General features: G+C 34.8%; 1 non-coding gene across 1 annotated transcript; it reads right to left on the bottom strand.

Annotated features, from left to right (window-relative positions):
* Window positions 1–15,900: 15,900 nt before the first annotated feature.
* On the bottom strand, window positions 15,901–15,983 carry trnal-uaa (transfer RNA leucine (anticodon UAA)). Its single transcript has one exon. It is a non-coding gene; the product is annotated as a tRNA-Leu (tRNA).
* Window positions 15,984–16,298: the final 315 nt, after the last annotated feature.

The raw sequence follows: 16,298 nt of genomic DNA, 5'->3' as shown, positions 1-16,298 counted from the left end.
CAATTCTGGTTTCTGTAGTGTGTGTGTGTGTGTGTTTGTGTGTGTCACGATACAATCAGTGTATTAGCAGTTTATGTTTTCACACTGTGATATATAAGTGTTTCTTCAGCTGCCCTGTGGACTTTTAGGAAGTAAACAGCAGTGTAGATGAATTAATCCATTATTTTTATTTTTCTGAAACTTCTGAAGTCTCATTTCCACCATAACTCTAATTACGTATTATGTTATGGCATTTTAATGGCATATCAAACATTTTAATGGCATATCAAACATTTTTGGAAGGCTTATGTCATAGCTAGCTTGTGTATACTAAATGCACAACATTAAATCTTATTTTCTTACCTTTTTGCATAATTTTAATAAAATTACAACTTGATTGGGAATGGTGCACAATAATGTATTCTGTGATAACCGGTGTTTACCTTGATTTTTCTTTGCTTTTTTTCACACATGCATGTCTCTTGTTTCATTTCAAGCTCTTTACTGGCTGTTGTCTCCCTGGTAACAAAGTACACTAACTTTTCAATATTTTATTAAGGGGAAAATTGTCAATATAATTTTACATAATAAATATTGAAATTCATTTGAAATGTATTAAATTATGTTATTAAATTATTTTTAAATTGTGATATTTTACTTTTTCCAGAGATTATCATAGTTTTTTTTAAATATATTTTACCCTCACAATCCCCAGAATTTTAATATTAAAATATGAAAATCCATCCTATAAGTGTTATTAATATTTGTTCTTATTTTAAGATTTTACATCTCTGAATAGTATGGGTAAAATACCAAAAAGGCAACAGAAACAATTGATGTTTAAATTGATGTTAATATTTGTATGATCAATTTTCATATTTAAGATTAAAAGTCTGGAAATGGCATGAGGGTAAAATAAAAAAGGCATTTAAAAGTAATTGAAGAAGCTATATTAAATGTTTTCAAGACAGTTTTTGTGATTATCTCACTTTATCTTTAGATTATCATAGTCTTTTTATTGAAAATCTATCATATATTTTTAATTACAACCCGAATTCTGGAAATGTTGGGACGCTTTTTAAATTTGAATAAAATGAAAACTAAAAGATGAGCCAATATTTTATTCACAATAGAACATATAGAATATAACAAATGTTTAAAATGAGAAATATTACAATTTTATCCACTAAATGCCTGCTACAGGTCTCAAAAAAGTTGGCACGGAGGCAACAAAGGGCTGAAAAAGCAAAAAATTTTGAAAAGATTCAGCTGGGAGAAAATCTATCAAATAAATAAAGTTAATTGACATAAGGTCTGTAACATGATTAGCTATAAAATGGATGTTTTAGAGAGGCAGAGTCTCTCAGAAGTAAAGATGAGCAGAGGCTCTCCAATCTGTGAAAGAGTGCATAAAAAGATTGTGGAATACTTTAAAAACAACGTTCCTCAATGTCAAATTGCAAAGGCTTTGCAAATCTCATCATCTACAGCTCATAACATCATCAAAAGATTCAAAGAATCTGGAGAAATCTCTGTGCCGAAGACCTCTGTTGGATGCCCGTGGTCTTCGGGCCCTCAGACAACACTGCATCACTCATCGGCATGATTCTTATTGTTATTGACATTACTAAATGGGCCCAGGAATACTTCCAGAAACCACTGTCGGTAAACATAATCCACCGTGCCATCTGCAGATGCCAACTAAAGCTCTATCATGCAAAAAGGAAGCCATATGTGAACATGGTCCAGAAGCGCCGTCGTGTCCTGTGGGCCAAGGCTCATTTAAAATGGACTGTTTCAAAGTGGAAAAGTGTTCTATGGTCAGACGAGTCCAAATTTGACATTCTTATTGGAAATCACGGACGCCGTGTCCTCCGGGCTAAAGAGGAGGGAGACCTTCCAGCGTGTCATCAGTGTTCAGTTCAAAAGCCAGCATCTCTGATGGTATGGGGGGGCATAAGTGCATACGGTTTGGGCAGTTTGCATGTTTTGGAAGGCACTATGAATGCTGAAAGGTATATAAAGGTTTTAGAGCAACATATGCTCCCCTCCAGATGACGTCTATTTCAGGGAAGGCCTTGTGTATTTCAGCAGGACAATGCAAAACCACATACTGCAGCTATTACAACAGCATGGCTTCGTAGTAGAAGAGTCCGGGTGCATCATTAAACAAAAAATACGTCAAAGACGACCATGAACTCTTCAGCAGCTGGAAACATATATATCAGGCAAGAATGGAACCAAATTCCAACACCAAAACTCCAGAAACTCATAACCTCGATGCCCAAACGTCTTCAAACTGTTTTGAAAAGAAGAGGAGATGCTACACCACGGTAAACATGCCCCCGTACCAACTATTTTAAGACCTGTAGCAGGCATCAAATTTGAAATGAGCTCATTTTGTGCATAAAATTACAAAAAATAATAATTTCTCAGTTTAAAACATTTGTTATGTTATCTATGATCTATTATGAATAAAATATTGGCTCATGTGATTTGAAATTCTTTTAGTTTTCATTTTATTCAAATAAAAAAAAAAAACGTCCCAACATTTCCGGAATTTGGGTTGTAATATTTCGATTATGAATTTGGTATATTTTGAGATTGAAAATATGGGGATGGTATGAGGGTAAAATATAAATTATTTGAAAAGAAGCAAAAATAACCGATGTTTAAATTGGTGGCAATATTTTTATTATGGATTTTCCTGATCTGGTAATGGTATGGGGTAAAAAAAATATATAAAAGACAGTTTTGTGACCTTTATATAAAGAAGAAAAACGTTTCAATACAGTTTAACCCCTGGCACAAAAAGTTCCCATGGTATAGTATTTTCTGAAGTATTTTCTTTACTTTAATACTTCTATATTTTGTGTATAGTTATATCATCAATATGGATGTGATTGTGGTGCGGTTTTGAAGTCACACAGTTCCTCTTGTGTGATTAATCCTAAGGTAGTCACACCAGGGAAAGTAGAGTTTGGATGGCCACAGATATGAAAATAACCTTCACCATAACATGAGTCATACTGCAGTCGTGAATGGAACGAGTGTTATATCAATGAACCTGCGGCACTGGATATGATGTCATTATCCTGAAATAGATATTGTCATCTTGTTAGCTAGACAAGTCTAATATTGTCGGTTTGATCATCCTGAGGGCTCAAGTTTCCCTGTGTTGCCCTTGAATAACTCGTCTTTCTGTTGTGTTATCACTGATTGTTTGATCTTCAGCCAATCAGGAAGACTGATCACACTATCGATGCTTCACAAAAGTGTGGTGATTAATGCATATCGCTCTGCCAGATAACCTTCAGTTAAAGGTCATGCCAGATGCAATTGCATGAAGTCAGTTGCAGTTGAAAGACATGTGATATGTCAGAATAATACACTATTATACTAATCGTACTGTTTCTGCAGTGCGTAAGTATACTGTGCACAGTATGTGAATTTGTGTGTGCTTAAAATACGTGGATGACTACATTTGCTAAAATGTGTATTTACAAAAATGTAAATTAATTGACTATATCTATACTGTATCCCACTGCATGCACATTTTAGATGTAATATAGGCTTTAAATTGCATTTTAACAAAGTAGTATGCAGTATACATACAGTGCACAGAATGCAAATTGCTTTTCTATATGTAGTACAGAATCCCCAGGTGGCCTACTAAAATTGCTGTAAAGTGCAGTATCTAAACTAGAGCACACTGTAGCCCACAATGCAATGCATTTAACCTAAATGGATATTTCTGATGTTCTGTTTTTACAAAAAATAAATGTTTAACATGTATTTTTATTCATTACATTTCATTGGAATGCCAAGAGTCGAGACATTTTTAGATTCAACTACATTTTTGAAAAGTAGTATGCAGTATATACAACTGTGCACATAATGGTAATTTTCTATATGTAGCACAAAATCACAAGATGGCAAAATTGCCAAAATGTGCAGTATATATACTACAAGTATATATACTACAATAGTAGTATAATATACTACAGCACACTGTATCCCTCAATGCAGTGTGCTCAACCTGACAGTCATTTCTAGTGTGATAAGCAGATTTTTACAAAACATGTACAAAATATAAAATACAGCTGTGGTTTGTGACATAATTTTTATTCATTATTTCATCAGACCGCATTGCATTGCTTTATCTCACGATTCTTTTTCCCCCCTCACAATTCTAAGTATATGTATATAAAAAGTCAAGATTTTATATATTAAAAAAAAAATTTTTTCCCTCACAATTCTGGGCCATCCAGATATTTGTTGTTTGAAATTATGCCTATTTATGAGATAACGTAATAATTATGTTATAAAAAGTGAAAATGGTCTACAAAACATAGGCTAATATATAAAAAGTCAAAATTATGACAAAATCTAAATTATGACAAAGGCAAAATTATGAGATAAAAAGCCATAATTGTGGCTAAACATAATTATGTCATTTAAAAAAATCAAATTATAACAAAACGTACTTTCAATGTATTTTTTATTACAAGTAACGCGAGTTAAGTAATCAGATTACTTTTTTCAAGTAACTATTAAAGTAATATATTAATTTTAAATTTACAAAGAAATATCTGAGTTACTTTTCCAAATAAGTAACGCAAGTTACATTATATGACTATTCATTACTGACACATCTCCTGACTTTGTGTTGAGAGAAATTGGGAGTAAGGCACAGAGGCACTTCATTCAGCCGGAGGCTTATTAATTTTTCTTTTGGTGTGAAAGGTGCCAAAAATATAACTTTTGGGGTTTTTGTTATTAAAACAAAAAAAGCAATCCCAGTCTAGATGACAAAAAGTAATGCAAAAGTAACGTTATGCATTACTTTCCATATAGAGTAACTTTCCCCAAAATTGGTTGAAATTTTAAAAACATTTAATTTCTGTTGTGATAAATAAGCAATTTTACAAAACATATATAACATATAAAAAACAACTGGTTTGTGAAATGTTTTTTTTTTTTTTTTTGTTCATTATTTCATCAGACTGCCAAGAGACTTTTTTTTGCAAGTATGGAGTAGTATGCAGTGTGTGGTCTTTTTTTTTTATACTCATTTGATCAAAATGTCAAATGTTATGATATTTCTGCACAGTGTATGAAACATGTAAGATATCTGTATTCTCAAATGTTTCAGTCATAATAACCGCACAGCACTCACTGAATAGGCATGCAATGGTGAGGTCATGTGCCGAACACCAGCCATGCTTGTTAATTGGTGTTTTCCAGTGCCAGGTGATTTTATCAGCCATGTGTTTGTGCATGTTCTCCGTTTTGTCTCTTTGTGTTTTAATTTGAGGAGACAAGCTCGTCAGCACATTCCTGACGAATGGAAAAGCCATTAAGTTTCGTCCTGTCCTCCTTTTTACCTCTCTCTCTCTCCCTGCATTCCTGCATTTATGTTCATTATGTTGCATCATCCCACGTCCTCTCAGCTCGGTCATTATGATTACATGTTGCCCTCCTCTGTGCTTGTTGTGTACGGGACACCCTCTCTCTCTCTCTTCCTCTATATCTGTCTGAAAACAGACACACACGCACACACACAAACATACACACTCTTTCATTTTGCTCGCTGCCGCAGGAATTTCATGCCTGGTTAGCAAAGGGAGGCGCTGGAGGCTGTCCAGATGCTTTCCCACAGTGGCTCCTAGACCTTGGCTATTTTGGAATAGCATACTAGCATGCTACTTTTAATATGTCTGCAGTATGTAGTATGTGGATAGTGACAACAATGCACTTTTGCATTTTTCTACTATTTTTAAATAATAGTAGGCAGCATTCAATAAGCGCAGTATTCATTAAGGAGTCTTCCTTTCAGTTTATTTCTCACTGGCTTTGTTTGGAACAGTGTACTGTTATATTGTACTTTTACTGTTTCTGAGGTTTATATACAGCGCACAGTGCAAAGAAAACTTTTCAGAATTCCATTTTCAGTGTTGAGAGTATGTAATTAAGTCACTTAACATTGAAAATAAATAGGAATGAATTTAGACCAAATTAATTAGTTTTGTGAAAACTCCGTTTGCCATTGGTCAGACAACAGATATCCCGCCCCCAGACTCATGCCATTGGTTGAGCTAGTGTCGCTTTGTCTTTTTTGACACAGTGAATTAAAAAGGCAAATTAACATGCATGTCATGTGACTAATTTAATAAAGTAATGTGACAACGATACAAGCATACTGCTGTTTGAAATGTTTATTTTTTTTTTATATAATTTTGGGGGATAAAAAGTCTACAATACGACATCAAAACATAAAAATAGCTTTAAGAAATTAAGTTAAAATTGACAAAATGTAAAAAATACAACAAAAATGATGAGATGAAAAGTAAATTACGACATGAAAAGTATAAATTATGATGTGATTATGACATAAAGACTTAAAATGATGACAGTCAAAATTATGAGATATAAAGTCAATATTATGACATTAAAAGTGTAAACTATAACAAAAACAAAATATTGACAATAAAATAGCTGAAATTATGATAAAGTCTACAATATAACATAAACAGTAAAAATGATGACAAAAAGTCTTATGACAGAAGTCAAAATGATGAGATAAGTCATAATTATGACACAGAAAGCATAATTATGATATTAACAATGTAGAGGTTATGACAGACTCTCAAAATTATGACAAAAAGTTCATGACAAGTCAAAATTATGACAAAGTTACGATGCAAAGTCTAAAAAAATACTGAAACTGACAAAAAAAAACAATTATGGCATTTAAAAAAGTTTAAATTATAATCTAAAAAACAACTTTGACATTAGAAACGTCAAACTTATGACAAAAGTCAAAATTAAGACATAAAAAGACATTACATTATGAAATGTAATTTTTATGTCATAATTATTTCACAAAAAGTAGGCAGCAGTCAGTGTATAGTGCACAGTATGCTGCAAGCATGCATGCTAGTATCCATTAGGAGTACAGTCTCTCTCTCTCTCTCTCTCTCTCTCTCTCACTCCTCCCTCTCTATCCCTCCTCCTCCTACCCTCAAGCTAAAAAAATACCCCGTGGTTGAGGTCTGATCTCTCCGGATATGCCTTCATATAAAACACATGCCGGGCTCTGCGTTCTCCAGAGATCGCTCTCAACCACACAATTCAGCCAGACACTCGTTCTCTCTGAAGGGGTCCAAGGCCTCAGTCAAACAGCTGCCTCATGGGAGATGATTGTGTTCCCATGAGAAGGGTTTACACATCTAAAATAAGGTGCTCTGGCATGGACAGGTTAGCCCTTTACGTGGGGCATTGCATAACATGGTCGGATTCTGCCTACTTGTGTAAGCAGCCGGGTGAAACGATGTGCTCATCCCGTCCTGTGTTTGAATAGAGCTTTCATGAAAATAAACCTGAAACAAACTTATAGAAAGACTAGTCAGTGATATTTGTTGGCGCAATAACGTCCACAGAGAACCAACACCAAATGCCTAAACGACACAGGCAAAATACACTCTCAGAAAAAAGGTACAAAGTTGTCACTGGGATGGTACCCTTTGAAAAGGTACACCTTTGTACCTTTTTACCCCTAATGGTTGCATATTAGACCTTACAGCTACAAATTAGTACTTTAAAATGACATATTAGTACCTTTTGAAAGGGTACTGCCATAGTGGCAGCTTATGTTCCTTTTTTCCCCTAATAGTGTTGTCTAAAAACATTTTTAATAATATTAATCATACATGCATTGATAGAATACTAATATCATTAGCAATATTATAAATTATGCTGTTTGCCCCTTTTTTCATGGTTCACATTAAAACAAGTAGATAGTACTTATTACATTTTGTGAAAATTGACAAGTAAAGTGAGGCATTAGAGCATTTTAAAAATAAAAAAAGAGGTAGTCTATTCAGGGAAAATGTGTATAAACATTGGTGTAATTGATTTAATTTTATCAATAAAATGCAGATATATTCATTTTGTAATTTTTTTTTATTTTTTATTCCTTAATATAATAAAAAGATGGATATCTGTTCAGTTTTTGAAAGAAAAAAAAAGTTTGAACTAAGAAAATAAGTCCTGGTACTATCCACTATCGAGCAATAAAATCCATTTTAAAAAAATGGAAACGTTTTCACCTGAAGCAGATTTAAAATCTAAATGCACAATTTCCAGGCTTTATTTGTGTGTTATGTCAGGGCTCTTCATCCATTTTACGTTAAAATATGTGCCAGAAAACCTAACCCATTTTACATGAAATTACCTGCCCAGCAACTAAAAACATTGCAAATCTCAGCTTCTGTTTGTTTGTTTGAATAGCATATCACTTGTATTGTGATTTTATTGTAATTAGAAGTGTATTAAAGCAGTTGTTGTCAACTACACAAAAGATTCTTTTAGTTTTACATTAAAAGCTAAAAGCTTACGGGGTTTTTGTTGATCTGTGCTGCATTAAAGTAATGAAATTAAGTTCTTTGAATTAGGTAATATTATGGCCATTGTTTACATTGATTGGATATTGAATCTTAAAGAACTATGACACCTAATTGACCTAATTTGCAATAGAATAAACACATCTGTTTTAAACTTAAATAGATTTGATCAGGAAACCATGTGCCGTGACTCTATATTGAATGCTCTAAATGCACAATTTTTCCTCTATGGTGATGTGAACTTTGCTCAAGCAGAATTAAATAGGCAGCATCTCTGAGGACATCAGAAGGTCAACAGCTGAGGTTTGCCTTCTAACTTATTCATAAAGTCACACTTTTTTTCAAGTTGACAGTCACACCCCGCTGTTTTACACCCTGGCCTGTGTATAATCCCAGACAGACTGATCATCCTGAATGTTTGTTATTATAAAGTGCAGGCTTATATGTTTGCCAACCATTTTATTATACTGCATTGTTGCAGAATATATGATGCGCTGTCACTTGTGACAGTTCTGTACTTGAATACAAAAAATCAATTAGATAATTTTCTAAATAGCCAAGCCAACAGTAAATGCAATGCAACAAAATCATTTCAATGCCTTGCTCTCTTTTATGTCTCCAAAATTTCATGCCTGCATGTTCTGTTTTAGCAGCATTTGTCTCGCAGGTGATATCCAGCAGGAGATGCAGTTTTCTCTCTGGTGTTAGAGCCAAACATGTTTGCTGCTTGTTATCCTTTCCCTCTTTTGACTGCCAAGTCATAACCGCCTGGGGTGGTTTTAGTGGAAAGATTTAGATATCACAGATTATCCAGATTTTGAAGGATTTCCTTGACTTTCCATTAACTTTGACATTGTGTTCAGCTGGCAAAGTCAAAGCCGTTGCACAGTTTGCACGGATTTGGGCGTTTCATTAATCACGATTTCAAAAGGCCAATGCGACGGTCACAATTACAGTTACTGTAGAGGAATACATCAAAATATGAATAATATCGACTGTGATAAACAAAATAATCACAACCCCCACCTTCTTGCCAGCGATGACATCATCCGCACATGCGGGGGAGGGAGGCACGATTACAGTCATGCACGGTTAAAAAAAGACTAGTATAAGAGACGTTTATGCTATTGTTGCATTGTGACAGTATTATTTTCTAAATTGTTTATGGTGGTTGAATTATCAGTAATGCCTTCCAGGAGAGAAACGTACAGTAAATCGGTCCCACACGACTGTTTATGTGGCTGTTTTTGATCTTTCGAACAGCAGGCATAAATGTTTGACTAATACTTGTAATGAGGCTTGACTTCATGCCACGTCTTGCGCTGGGCAGAAACCCACTCAAATTACTGCAGATATCAATCTCTCCCTGCTCCAGGTCACTGTCGCTCATATAAGCTTGAAGGTTTACGGCCAACATCTGCACCCACCTATACTGAGAAAAATCACAGTTGTTTCTCCAAAGCAGTTAGAATAAATGGAGAATTCTGCCTACATTTGTGTTTCCAAAGACCCTAGTAATCTCAAAAATGTCTCCTCTGGAGTGTCAGAAAAGACCTTGATAATGGCTCAAATTGTTCTCAGATTTACCAAAGCATGTAATCAATGGTCTCCATATGAACATAAACATCATTTGTATAGCTTCATTTTTTGAATTTCTCATTCTGTTACATAAGAAAAAAAAAATATGTGTTGGTAAATCTAATTATGTCATAAAAATTGAAATAATGACAAAAAGTCATAATTATGAAATAAATCAAAATTATGACATAAAAGCTGAAATTACGAGATAGTAAGTCATAATTATGGCATTAAAAAGTCAAAAGTTTTCTCATTTCGATTTTTCTCATAATTTCATAATTAGATAAAAAGCATAATTTTTGCAATTATTACATGAACATTCAAAAGTATGACAGTCATAATCAAATAAAAAGTTAAAATATGACAAAATATTGAATTATGAGATGCTAAGACAGAAATTGACATAAAAAGTCAATTTTTGTCATATTTATGACATTTTATACCATAATTTCGATTTATGTCATAATGTTGACTTTGTCATAATTAGATTTACTAAAGAATGATTTATGACACAATTATGACATCAGTCAAAAGTGTGACAAAGTCATAATTTTAAAATAACTTTTTTATATAATTGTAACTTAGTATATAATACATTTGACTTTTCATGTCATAATCTCTTTTTATCTCATGATTCTGCCCTTTTCAAATCTCAATTATGACTTAGTATGTCATAATTTTGACTTTATATATAAATGTAGCTTAGTGTATTAGCCATATGAGTTTATGTAAAAATTGGAATTTATTTAATTATTACTTTTTATCTCCTAATTTTGCCTTTTTATCTCATAAGTATGTCATAATTTGGACGTTATATAGAACTGCAACTTAATATATTATAAATTTGACTTTTTATCTCATAATTATCACATAGTATGTCATAATTTTGACATTTCATCTCATATTTTTAACTGTGTATCTAATAATTTACTTTTTATGTCATAATTATGACTTTTGAATGCATGAACTTGCACTAAATGCAAAGTGCTTTGGATAAAAGCATCTGCCAAATCTAAGAAGCTCATTTTTGTCGGTTTATTAATGGAATTGTAGAAGCATTGGAGACAGCTGAAGCATATTGTATATCAGTCTCCTGAGCTATGAAAGAGCAATCTCTGCAGTTTTCCTCTGGGTCTCCCTGCCATCCTAGATTAAACGATGCACTGAAATGCAATGACAAACACTGAGAGAACAAAGAAAAGACTTTAAATAGATGCTGTACTGTAGATGCAGTCAGTCTAGTGCATGTGTGAATTGAGACGTGAGCTGTCTGTTGTCATGTCTGTCTGACAGTCTAAATCAACAGGTGCGGTGTGAATCGTACCATGTACCGCAGCCACGAGCGGAGAGGGAACACTATGTATCCCTCATTAGGCTAGCATGCTCTCTGCAGCTCAATGAGTCGGGTTGCCGTGGTGATAAGCGCGTTGTTTTTGGTTGAAGTCTATATCCCTGATGATGTGAGAGCACAGGTCATTTTGTTAGACAGAAGAGAAGCATGAATCTACTTTAAATAGAATCAATGAACACATGCTGACTACAGTAAAGAAATACAACATTCACGCAGACAACAAACACTGGTTGATGTGTACAGTTGTTTACATGCATGCAAATGTCATTGGTCATTTCTGCATTCTGTTTCCTAGACCATCAAAACCGCTTTACAAGCATTTACCCTTCGATGGATGCATTTAATTAATATGTTTTTTTTTGTAGATTTTTTACAATATTTAATACAACCCGATTTCCGGAAATGTTGGGACGTTTTTTAAATTTGAATAAAATGAAAACTAAAAGACTTTCAAATCAATTGAGCCAATATTTTATTCACAATGCAAAATTCAGATGCAAAATTCACTTTACAAGTTGTTTGAAAATAAATGTACATGTGTATACACATCCATCCTATAATGATAAAAATCCACCCAGTGGTTTTTTAAAAATCCCTGTTTTAATCCCCTTTCTCAAATCAGGCCATTCTGAGAATCCTATCAGAATGACGTAGTTCTGTACAGGCCGCTCCCACAATAGTTGATTGAGACTAGCGTCTTACCTTAGACCCGCCCTGAGTGAGCTGAGAGCTGTGTGCCATTGTGTCGAGTCCGGTGCAGGGGAAGACAAGAATGTCTCTGATTAAAGGGGTGGTTGGTTGCGATTTCACTTTTTTAATGTTAGTTAATGTGTAATGTTGCTGTTTGAGCATAAACAATATCTGCAAAGTTATAATGCTAAAAGTTCAAAGCAAACGGAGATATGTCTTTTAAAATTCTGGCAGTTTAATGCCTACAAAAATGGCTGGTAAGGGACTACAACGAGTTACTTCCCGGGTCCGTTACGTCACAAACCCAGATAAACCCCGCCCCCGGGAACATGTAACGAAGGGGGCGAGGCCATGCTGTGCTGCTTTAGAGAAGAGGAAGAGAAAACTAGGTGTGCACGTAAAAATCTCCACTGATGACGCAGAGGATTAATGATACTTTCATTTTGAAGGGAATGCGCCGATCCCCGATCTACCTAAATGTGTTTATGTTCACGCAAATCATTCGTGATCCAGCTTCATCTACAGAAGAAGTTAGTGTAAGGGTTTTTTATGAATCTTTGCAAATCGCCTTTCCTAATAATGTGCTAGTTAGCCAGTTTCGTGGCTGGAGTTTACAGTCTGCTTGTCACCCCACGGAAGAGAGGGGTGGAGTCAACAGAGCTCATTAGCATTTAAAGCAACATGGACTAAAACAGCTTGCTGAAAACAGAGCTGATTTTGACAGGGTAAAGGTATTGTTTTACACTATCATTGAGAAATTTTAACCAAAGTATGTTATAGACTTTTTATTAAGACCCTAAAGAATCATATGAACTTGTGTAAAATGGCCATCCGATGACCCCTTTAAATATGTACATATAAACACATTAATTGATTTGACAGCACTAAAAATTATATTTATATAATGTATATTATGAAATCTGTCTATCTATCTATGTGTATACACACACACACACACACACACACACGTATATATTTAAGAAATATATTAAATATATATTTATAATTAAATGTATTTTTTTTTTTGCTTAAGTATATACGTATACACACATTAATTGATTTGACATCACTAAAAATTATATAAATATTTAATATATATTATGGATTCTATCTATATATCTATCTATCTAATGATATAACCTTAATATAAACCTAACCCTCACACAAAACCTTTTTTGTATTTTTATATTTCATTAAGTTATGTAGCATGTTTGCAGGTGACGTTAATCTTAATGCAGTGCTCTTCCCAGGAACTTGGCAGCATTTGGTGGCATATTGGTTGGCCTCGACAGCTAATGAAATATGTCATGCCAAAGACAAATGTGTCTTCTCATTCAAAACCTTTCAGATGTGTTATCATTACAGGCTGGGGAAGCATTAGCCAGGACAAGCTCAATGTCAATGATGTCAAGGAGCCGCAGCAGAATAATAGCTTTGTGAAACCAGCCAATCTAAATACCTCCAGGGCTCTTATCGACTTCTCTGATGATATATGTGCCGGTAATGTGTGAAAAATGACCGCTACTATTGCAGATGAGGCAAGGACGCGGTATGTATCTTGAATAAAAATATGCATCACATTAACCTTTGATTGAATGTTCTTATTATTGCACAGTTCATCTCTGCCACGCAATAATGGTCGAGTATGTGTGCATGACCAGCCCATACGGTCGATGACTCATTGTGCAGATGAACCTGAAACGACAACTTTGTGGACTCCATCCGCTGCACTGCATGGCTGCTGGAGTTCTGTTAAGCATGCAGAGAGGGGAATCCCGCCTAAGACAGAGCGTGCATGAGCGTTTCTGCGGCTGCGCGGATGTTCCCGAACAGCCGACCATTAATGAGGATGACTCATCCCTAGAAACCCCACTGGATGGGTGCGGAGGTGATTCACCATGTGTCTGTGTGCTATCCAAGGATGCCCTTGAGTCTAAACCCCAGAAAAGTGTCACGCTGTGCATAGTTGGTGTTTCCACTGAGAGTTCGTAACGACAGAGGAGGTTTGAGGTCACAATCTGCTTGGGGTCCTTTTTGCCTTCATGTTTCATTAATTAGTAAGACTCTCTGATTACAGCCTTAGCTTTCATTTACGGCTATTTTGAGAATGACATATAGTTTATGCACCGCCCACCTTACGCCTTTCAACTGTGGAGACTGTGCAGCTTTGGGCTCGAGAAAAACATCATTTATTCTGTGTTAAAAAGGTTTTATGGTGGCTTTTTTATGTGCTTTTTTTCTTATTCTCGTAGCTGGTAGAACATGCTGCTAGCAATGCCGAGGTCAATGATTCATTTCACAGGAATTGATCAAATGCACAGCTTGAATGCAGTATTAAGAGAGCTGCTTTAGTTAAAATGCAAGTAAAAGATGTCGATGTTCTTTGTAGACATACTTTATCATTCCAGTCCATTCAGTGAAACTAAATGCAAGAGACTGAAACATGCAGAATTTACAAATAATATAATACATACATGCAAAAATAAATCATTAAAGTCAGCAGATTCATATATTTACTCTTAAATTAGTTTTAGCTTTTTAGCTTGAATTGATTTTTTTATTATCAATATTTTTAAGAGACTCAGACTCAGAAAGCATAAGAAATTCAAACATAAATGCCTTAAAATGTAATTTAGCATTACTTTTTTTTGTGTGTGTATATATAAAATTATATAATTTATCATGTATTTTTTGGTTTCTGTTCAAGATAAATAAATACTGTAGATATTCCCAGAAATTTTTGCAATGACTACAGTAAAATAAAAAGGTCATGCAAAACTAAATGGCAACTTTTTGTGGTGCAAAAAACAAACAAACAAAAAAACAACAACATTTGATTGACATTTTAAATGGACGTGGGGAAAGATAATATAATAAAATGAGATGGAAAAATATAGACAATATCCCATTTACAGGAATTGTGAAGGTTTTTATACCAAACTGCATCAAAAAACTTCAGAAAGACAGCATAACCCAGAAGATTAAAGAACAATAATGAAACCGCCATATCAAAAATTTCATACTTCTCTCTTTTACGTTTTTGCTGCTGGCTGCACTTTGCAGTCCAAACCTTTTGCAAGTTCTGCTTAGTAAGACTTCACTGGCCTTCTTCTAATGAGCTGCAGTGGAACCAGCTCCAGCAAACCCAACGGTCCACCCTATCAGGAAGTAATCACCACTCTAATCAGCCATAAAGATGATGTCTCAGCATAGACAACAGGTGCAATGTAGCTGATCGGTATTCCGGTGGGACGAGACTTCCTTCCCAGAGAGAATGCATGGTAAGCAGTTCACCATCAGACCTGATGTGAGCCCTGGAGTGATTACATTCAAATGTATTCAGAAAATCCACATGAGAAGGATGAACAGTGACTCAACGTCAATATACGCTGAAATCCACAAAGAGTACATGGAGATTAAACCAGAATACATGGCTTGTTTGCTTTATGCTTTTTAATAAGCTTAGACATTGATTAAAGTGCTTCATATCCATTGATATGCAGTGAAATCACAAAGCAAATGCAAATACAAATGTTCTCCATTCCTTAAATATACGGTCCGTCCACAGACATAGCTATTTAAAAAAAAAAATTGGATTAAGGAATATTATGGCTTCTAGCATTTTACCCTTTTAAGTCACTTTGGATTTATCTGTCCACATTAGTTTCAAACCAATAAATGTTTGTAACCTTCTCTCTGCCCGTCAGATGTTTTACAGATCGCCCTACCAGGAGTGGGGTTTGAACACACAAGGACATTTGTCCATTGGTTCTTACAATCCAACGCCTTAACTACTCGGCCACTGCATTTATTGTGATTTTTATGCTAGAGTTTATCAACATTTTGGCAAATCAATCTTTCTCATGTATGTGTTTTAGGTTTTGTTAAGATTAGCCCTACCAGGAGTGGGGTTTGAACCCACGAGGACATTTGTCCATTGGATCTTAAGTCCAACGCCTTAACCACTCGGCCACCCTGGTCACTACATTAGATTTTTATTACTGTGATTTTTATGCTAGAATTTATCAACGTTTGTTGTAGGCAAGTCAATCTTTGTCATGTATTTCTTTTAGGTTTTTTAAAGGTTAGCCCTACCAGGAGCCGGGTTTGAACTCTCGAGGACATTTGTCCATTGGACCCCAAGTCCAACGACTTAACCATCCTGGGGCCTGTTCCATAAAAGACGCTAAGAAAAGCGGGGATTAAAGTCCAAAACCTGACTTGAAATAGCCTAACAAATCAATCGGGACTAAAGCGGTTTCATAAACAAAAACTGAAGTTCACGCAATCTCACT

The sequence above is a fragment of the Onychostoma macrolepis genome, chromosome 20 (assembly GCF_012432095.1).
Source record: "Onychostoma macrolepis isolate SWU-2019 chromosome 20, ASM1243209v1, whole genome shotgun sequence".
In the NCBI taxonomy this organism is placed as follows: Eukaryota; Metazoa; Chordata; class Actinopteri; order Cypriniformes; family Cyprinidae; genus Onychostoma; species Onychostoma macrolepis.
The sequence above is the reverse complement of the archived record's forward strand: the minus strand, read 5'-3'. Positions and strand labels throughout refer to the sequence as shown.